The following is an 8,366-nucleotide window of genomic DNA, read 5'->3' as shown; positions in this document are numbered from 1 at the left end:
GCTCGTTCCACAGTCTGGGTTCTCTTACTAAGGAAGAAGAGAACAGATACTGTGTAACTAGTTAGAAGAAGAGTTTGCTGCCACCAGCACTTACTAGATGTGTGAATCCACACTAGTTCTCAGTTGACTTGCCTGTCTCATGGGGGATCTAGTGGCTCTTTCCTCACTATCAGACCAGGATGGGCTGTGAGAATAAAGTGAAATATTTTGCATGAAACACCCATTGTAGTTCTGGGCACATAAATATTAAGATATGGTGACCCAGGGGTGCCTGGGTGGCTTCGTGGATTCAGCATCCAGCTCTTGATTTTGGCTCCAGTCATGATCTCACAGGTTCGTATGACTGAGTCACTCATTGGACTCTGTGCTGGGTGTGGATCCTGCTTGAGATTCTCTCCCTCCCTCTCCCTCTGCCCCTCCTCTGCTTGTGTGGGTGCAGGCATGCACATGCTCTCTCTCTCTTAAAAAAAAAAAAGATACAGTGACCTAAGAAATGAGGTATGCAAATATGCTCAGCTTTACTAAAGATTACAGAAATGCAAATTAAAACCTCAACAGGATATCACTTTTCTCTCCTTTCCAGATGACAAAAATTAAAATGAACAATAATGTACGCTGTTGGCAAGTTCATGGGGAAATGGGCATTCATAAACTACTAGTGAGATAACTGGAACAATGGTTTTGGAGGGCACTTTGGCAGTAGTCCCCCTGGGAATCCAGTCTAGGGAAAAGTATTTGCACAAATGTATAAAGAGATCTGTCTGACGATGGTCATTGAAGTACTGCTTGTAATAGCAAAAAAAAAAACCCCACAAAAAACCCCCAAAGAATTCAGAAAACAAAAAACAGCAAAAGAGGAATGTTTAATTAAACTGTAGAACATCCATAGTATGGCTCATTATGCAGAAAATTAGAAGAAAGAGGAAGATCTGTGGGTATGTAGTGATAAGGAATGAGAAAAAGGGAAGACATATTAAGACCTAGTTAAGTGAAAGTAACAAGTTGCAGAATGATATGTAGAATATGATGTCATATATGGGGTACCTGGGTGGTTCAGTCGGTTAAGTATCTGACTTCGGCTTAGGTCATGATCTCACGGTTCCTGGATTTGAGCCCTGTGTCCTGACAGCCCGGAGCCTGGAGCCTGCTTGGGATTCTCTGTCTCCCTCTCTCTCTGCCCTTCCCCCTGCTCATGCTCTGTCTCTCTCGGTCTCTCAAAAATAAATAAATTAAAAAAAAAGAGTACATGGGTTTAGAATATGTGTCATATATTTAACTCATTCCATACTGTATTCCAAATCACTCTTTTCTCTGTTTTTCTGTTTCTGTCTTTCTCACTGTGTCTCTCTCTAGACACACATATATAGATATTTATAATATATTTATACCATTTATAAAATATTTATACTGCTGTATATAATGGTATAAATATATGGTATACTTTACACCATTTATAATATATTTATACCATTTATAATATATTTATAACATTGTATAGCTAATGGTCTAGAAATGATTACACCCAACATTGATCACGTCTTGACTTGGAACAGGAAAATGGTCAAAGAAAGTTGATCTTTGGCCTTGTCTGGTTAGTGATTTACTTAAGTGATTTTTTAAATGCACATTTTTATTGCAATATTGTTAGTTGGCAAATTTCTATGGTTCTCATATTTATACTTCATGTCTTATGAGTGGTGGCACCAAGAGTTTTTGTTCCAGACTATGTATTCAACTATGTTTGTACAGAAAACAACCTTGGAAGACAGAGATGGTGTCTCTGAGGTGAGGATAAGTTTATCTGCTGTCCAATGTAGTAAAGACACTGTCCCCATCTGGGACAAAGTTTGAGCAATTTGCTTGTAGCCCCTTTAAAAGGCAGACTTTCTAAGCTTAGGGTCCCTCAGGTCTGCTGCAAACCCTATGCGTGTGCTGCATTCACAGGGGCCCACCTCCCTGTCACCCCCACAGTACTTAGAGGTCAAAAGGAATCGATACAAACATGAAGGCCATCATAGACCATGATAAAGTCTGTCTCTGACCCTGAAGTCTCATGTCTTCTGCTGGCATCCCTGAGATTGTGGCAGGCTAAAATCTCAGCATGTTCACAATGCAATGTAAATATTGAATAAGTGGATTCACATGTATAACCAGCACCAGATCCAGAAAAAGATCATTACCAGCATCACAGAAATCTCCTTGATGTACCCTTTTAGTCACTACCCCCCCAAGGGTAACACACTCCTATCTAACCGCATAGATTAGTTTTGCCTGTTCTGAACTTTATATAAGTTGAATTATATGACATGTACTCTTTTGTGTACATTTCTTGCAACATTGTGTTTATAAGATTCATTCATTCATATTGTTACAGATAGTTCATCATAATCATTACTGGATCAGTAAACCACAACTTACATATTTATTTTATTGTTGATGGATATTTACATGATTTCTAGTTTTTTACTATGTAATTCTTTTTTTACCAGTTTTATTGAGATATAATCAATGTACATCACCATATAAATTTAATGTATGCAGCATAATGGTTTGACTTACATGTATTGTGAAATGATTACCTCAGTAAGTTTGGTTAGCATCCATCATCTTACACAGATACAATAAAAAGAAATAGCAAAAAAAATTTTTTCCTTGAGTTGACAACTCTTGGGATTTACTCTGCTGACAAGTTTCCCATATACTTTATAGCAGCATTAGCTGTAGTCATAATGTTGTACATATCCCTAGTATTTATTTATAACTGAAACTTCGTACCTTTTGATCACCTTCCTGAATTCCCCCAATTGTTTCTTCTTTTTAAAGAGAGCATATTTATATATTGCTTACATGATTTTCATTATAGAAATTTTCAAGCATGCACACAAGTAAAAAGAGTGATATAATGATTCTCTTATGTGCCTGTGGCCCAGCTTTAACAATGATCAACTTCTGAAATTTTGTTTAAAAAATTTTTTAACATGTATTCATTTTTTGAAAGACAAAGAGAGAGCACAAGCAGGGGAGGGGCAGAGAGAGGGGGAGACACAGAATCTGAAGTAGGCTCCAGGCTCTGAGCTGTCAGCACAGAGCCTGATGTGGGGCTTAAGCTCAAGAAACGTGAGATCATGACCTGAGCCAAAGTTGATGCTTAACTGACTGAGCCTCCTAGGCATCCCAACTTCTGACATTTTGTTATAATTAAATTATAATTACAACTTAATGGTATTTCAAATGAAATCAGTCTTTTTGTTCCCCACTTTTCTTCCCCAGTTTCAAGATGAAAGTGTCTCTATAGTGGAAGAATAATACCAAGTCCCTCTCATGATCATGCCATTAAGTACATTTATATCTGGTTGACATCCAAACTTATTTCTCTGGCCAAAAGCCCTCTGATGATCTCCAGGTTCATATATCCATCTCTGCTTGGATGTCATTTTAGGTCTGGTTCCTCAGAAGCAGACCTTACATGAGGGTTTGTGTTTACGTGATCTATAAGAAGCCACTTTCAGAAGAAACTAGAGAGGGGATGGGGAAAATAGGACAGGGATAGAGCAGGTGAGGAAACGAAGCATCACACAATATCAGGCAAAGTTCTGCAGAAGGCAGCTTCAACTTGGTCCCACAAAGGTGCTCTAAAGTATACGTTACGTCTTGAAGTTTGTTCCAGTGCAAGAAACAGGAGCTGGGCTATTACATTCTTGCACTCATCCATCATTGTCCGAGGGTGGCTTTGTGGGGGGAGTGGTGAGCGAGGACACAAACTCCCAGCCACTTCCAATTTGGCAGTGGAGCAGCAGCAGGGTCTGCTTCTAAGTCTATTAAACATCTCAGACTATATGTGTCCAAAACTCCTGAGACCCCTCCCCCAACTCCCATTCCCCAACTCCATCCTTCCAATTACTTATACAGAGCACCTTGGAGTCATCCATGACTCTCTCTCTGTTACACCTTGTCAATATATCAGGGAATCAGGTTGTCTCAATGTTTAAAATGTATCCAGAATCTCCTCATTGCTTCCACTGCTACCCTGCTGAGCCACCATCTTGTCTCATGAACCTACTGCTAGAGCTTCTTAGTTTCTCCTGGCTTCTAACAGTTTCTACGCTTCTACCTTCCCCCAACTTGTCTTGTCCTAGCAAAGCAGGATGAAAAGTCCTGTCGAAATGGAAGTGATCCTGTTAGTCCTCTGATCAAGCTTTTTTTTTTTTTTTTAATTTTTAACGTTTTATTTATTTTTGAGACAGAGAGACAGAGCATGAATGGGGGAGGGGCAGAGAGAGAGGGAGACACAGAATCGGAAGCAGGCTGCAGGCTCTGAGCCATCAGCCCAGAGCCCGACGCGGGGCTCGAACTCATGGACCGCGAGATCGTGACCTGAGCTGAAGTTGGCCGCTTAACCGACTGAGCCACCCAGACGCCCCTGATCAAGCTTTTCACTGGCTCTCCATTTCCCTCAGTGTAAGTCACAATCCTCACACAGTAGCCTACAAGGTGGTTCCTTACACCCTTACCTGTTTATCTCTTGACCTCCTCTCCTACCATGGTCCTATTGCTCACTGTCTATGGCTGCATGCTCTCCTGGCTGTCTCCTGGATACACTAGGTTCCCTAGCTGATCCCTTTGCCTGCTACATTTTCCTCCCAATCACATAGCTCCCTCCCTCATCTCCTTCCAAACAGCTCAGTGTCACCTTCTCAGTGAGGTCTACCTGGACAAGGCTATTTAAAACGGTAACTATTCTCCATTTCCCTGTACTCTTTATCTCTCTTACCTTGCTCTTTTTCCCCCTTATACTATATAACTCACTTTCTTATTATGTGGATTGTTGACTCTCTGTCTTTTCTCACTAGAAGGTAAACTCCATGAAGACAGGAATTGTTGTGTGTTTAGTTCACTGATGTATACCAAATTCTTGGAATAGTTCAGATGCACGGTTTATGCTTAATACATATTTGCTGAAGGAATAAATGCATTTCCATAAATCTCAATTTAAGAATACTGTCTCAAAGGAATATGCTTAGATTCAAGATCAGCTGTCTTTTGAGTTGTACCCCTTCAGTGACCAGTCAGTGGATATAGATTGCTCCTAACCAGGGGCAGAAACTTGGGCCAGGCAGCTCCCTTCAGCTAATGGCTGTTTCAGGGTGGGACTCAAGAGTAAGTCCTAAGTAGGCAGTCTGTCATGCAACCATACAGTGAGTGCCCCAGACAAAGAAGGACTCTGCATAGTCTTACAGCATCTGCCGTAGAACACCCCTTGTCCTCCGAGGTGCACTTGCTGCATATCAATTAATCCCTTCTGGATTCTCCTTGTTTCTTCCTGGCAGAATGTAGTTATAAAAGCAAAGTTAGTGAGATGAGAGCCTCTGGTCTCCATGTCCTTTGTAGACTGTTGCTGCTCTTGATCATTTACTATCAAAACTTGTCAGGGAAAGACTAAGAGGCATTCAGTGGGTCACCTGGGTGCCCTGCATGTTCCTCCCTATCCCACTAGGTAAGAGCAGCCCCACCTCTTCCTGATCAGGGCCAATTACCCGGCCAGGATAGTGACCCATCTCCTGGCTTGCTGGTCTCTTGGCATGAAGATCCTGAAGTTGGCATTCATATATCAAAGTTTAGTGGGCTACTTACATCCCTGGTGGAAGTGTTCCCCTTCTTGCGAACTGGAATGTCTAGAACTACAGAACCTAGAATTACAGAGATAGAAGTACCACTTCTCTAAATAAACCACTGAAAGTGATGGTGTGTGGGACCACTTCTATGTTCACTCTAGACCTATTGATTTCACCTACTGGGAACATGGTGCCATAAAATGCTCATTGATTTTGGGTGTATGCCACAATCTGGAGGACAGAGGCCCATCCTCGCATGATGTTATTTCTCAGCTGGCATATTGGCTGTGCTTTGAAAGGATCATTTAACTACTCTGTCAGGCTGACAGTTTCTTTGTGGTGGTGAATGGAGTAGAGTTGTTAGACCTCATGGACATGAGACCACTGGTGGACCATCTTTGTTATAAAGTAGACCCTTTGGTCCAATGTGACATAATGAGGGATCTTATGTTGGTAGATTAAATACTCTAAGCCCTATAAATGTGCTTCTGGATGAGACCCTAAGGACAGGACAAGCAAATTCATACTTGGAATATATGTTGACTCTGGTGAAGAGGAATAGCCCCTCTTTCCAGAATGGGAGAGGTCTAGAGTAATTAACTTGCTATGAAGTGGATGGTTGATCTCCTTGAAAAATGGTGCCATAATAAGATCATTGGCCCCTGTGGTTGGCATATTGGACATTCAGTAAAAGCATTAGCCATGGTGAGATGGACCCCATTCTGTTGAGCCCATGCATGACCCCCAAACCTGCCATCATCCCATTTTAGTTCACATACTTATTTTGCTGACACTAGAATAATTGGTGATAGAGGAAGGCCGAGTCATTTTGTCTATCTGATCTTTTACTGTCTTTTCTGTGATGGAAATTTACATGATATATGAAAATTCTTATATTTCATATTCACTTCAATATGTCCATTCACATGCCTCTATCTTAGAAGATCCATCCATGTGATTCAGGTATTAGCTTATGGAGAGAAACTGCTGGTGGATGGCATGGAAGGATGGCCACTTGCTTATTAATTACTGGCCCTTTAGGATCTGTACATGCCCCATCCTGGATCTGCCATGTCAACCTTACAAAGGATTACTGTTGGGCCCGCCCTTCCTTAAGAATCTGAGTCTCATAGAACCCAGCTTATGGCAGGCTATTCTGGCTGCAGAGTCACTTACTGTCTCATTTAACATGTATTCCATCTTTTTTATTTAAAAAATTTTTAATGTTTATTTATTTATTTATTTTTCAATGTTTTTATTTATTTTTGGGACAGAGAGAGACAGAGCATGAACGGGGGAGGGGCAGAGAGAGAGGGAGACACAGAATCGGAAACAGGCTCCAGGCTCTGAGCCATCAGCCCAGAGCCTGACGCGGGGCTCGAACTCACGGACCGCGAGATCGTGACCTGGCTGAAGTCGGACGCTTAACCGACTGCGCCACCCAGGCGCCCCAATGTTTATTTATTTTTGAGAGAGAGAGAGAGACAGAATATGAGCAGAGAAGGGGTAGAGAGAGAGGGAGACACAGAATCTAAATCAGGCTCCAGGCTCTGAGCTGTCAGCACAGAGCCCCACATGGGGCTCAAACTCATGAACCATGAGATCATGATCTGAGCCAAAATCGGACGCTTAACCTACTGAGCCACCCAGGAGCTCCTAACATGTACTCCATCTTTGCCTGGCCCCAGAAGACTACCAACAGCAATTTTTCCCCAATCTTTTTTTTATTGTGGTAAAATACACAAACCACAAAGCTAACCATCTTAACCATTTTTGACTGTACAGTTCAATGATAATAACTACCTTAATATTGCTGGGTAGCCATAACCACCATCCATCTCCAGAGCTTTTTTCATCCAACAGAACTGAATCTTCATGCCCATTAAACAGTAACTCTCCATTCTCTCCTCTCCCTCAACCCTGGCAACCACAATTCTATTATGTGTCTCTATGAATTTGACTACTCTGTGTATCTCATAAAAGTGGAATCATACAATATTTGTCCTTTAAATGTCTGGCTTATTTCACTCAATGCAAAGTGCTCAAGCTTTATCCATATTGCAGTGTATAGCAGAATTTCTTTACTTTTTAAGACTGAATAATATTCCATTGTATGTATGTACTACACTTTGAGAAGCAGGGTTTTGGATGGCATAAAGTTCTGTACTGCCGATGGTATGGACTTATTCTAGAACTCTAGAGTCTATATTGTGATTCATTTCCTGAGTCTTACGTAAACTTCACTGGCCATCGTTTCTCGCTACATATGCCTCTAATATCACCAGTACTGTCAGATTGTATGGCCCAAGTAGCAGGCCTGATCTGCTGCAGAGCTTTTTTGCTCTAAGCCCCATTAAAGCTGGCAGCCTTTTGTGTCACTCAGTAAATGGGTTGGAAAATTTTTCAAAATGTGGAATATTTTCCCACCAGAACCTGAATAGGTTTACCAGGCATTGTGTGAGATGCACTAATTTGTTCCTTTCCTTGAAGGGGATGTTACATCATGCCTCAGACCACTAAAAACTTCACTGATGGGTAGGTTCCTGAATATGGTTTATCTCACATTTTCTGGAGCACATATATTGTACCACTTCTTGCTCACTTGGTCCTATTAACTTAATATCATTAATACACAGACCAATGTGATGCTCTGCAAGATGTCCAGCCAGTCAAGGTCTCTATGGGTCACAGTCATGCCTAAATCCCATAGGCCTAAGGGAGGGAGTGTTTACATAGCCCTGGACCAAGCCTGCA

This window comes from Herpailurus yagouaroundi, unplaced genomic scaffold (genome assembly GCF_014898765.1).
Source record: "Herpailurus yagouaroundi ecotype Mexico unplaced genomic scaffold, PumYag 196, whole genome shotgun sequence".
In the NCBI taxonomy this organism is placed as follows: Eukaryota; Metazoa; Chordata; class Mammalia; order Carnivora; family Felidae; genus Herpailurus; species Herpailurus yagouaroundi.
Note: the sequence above shows the minus strand (reverse complement) of the source record.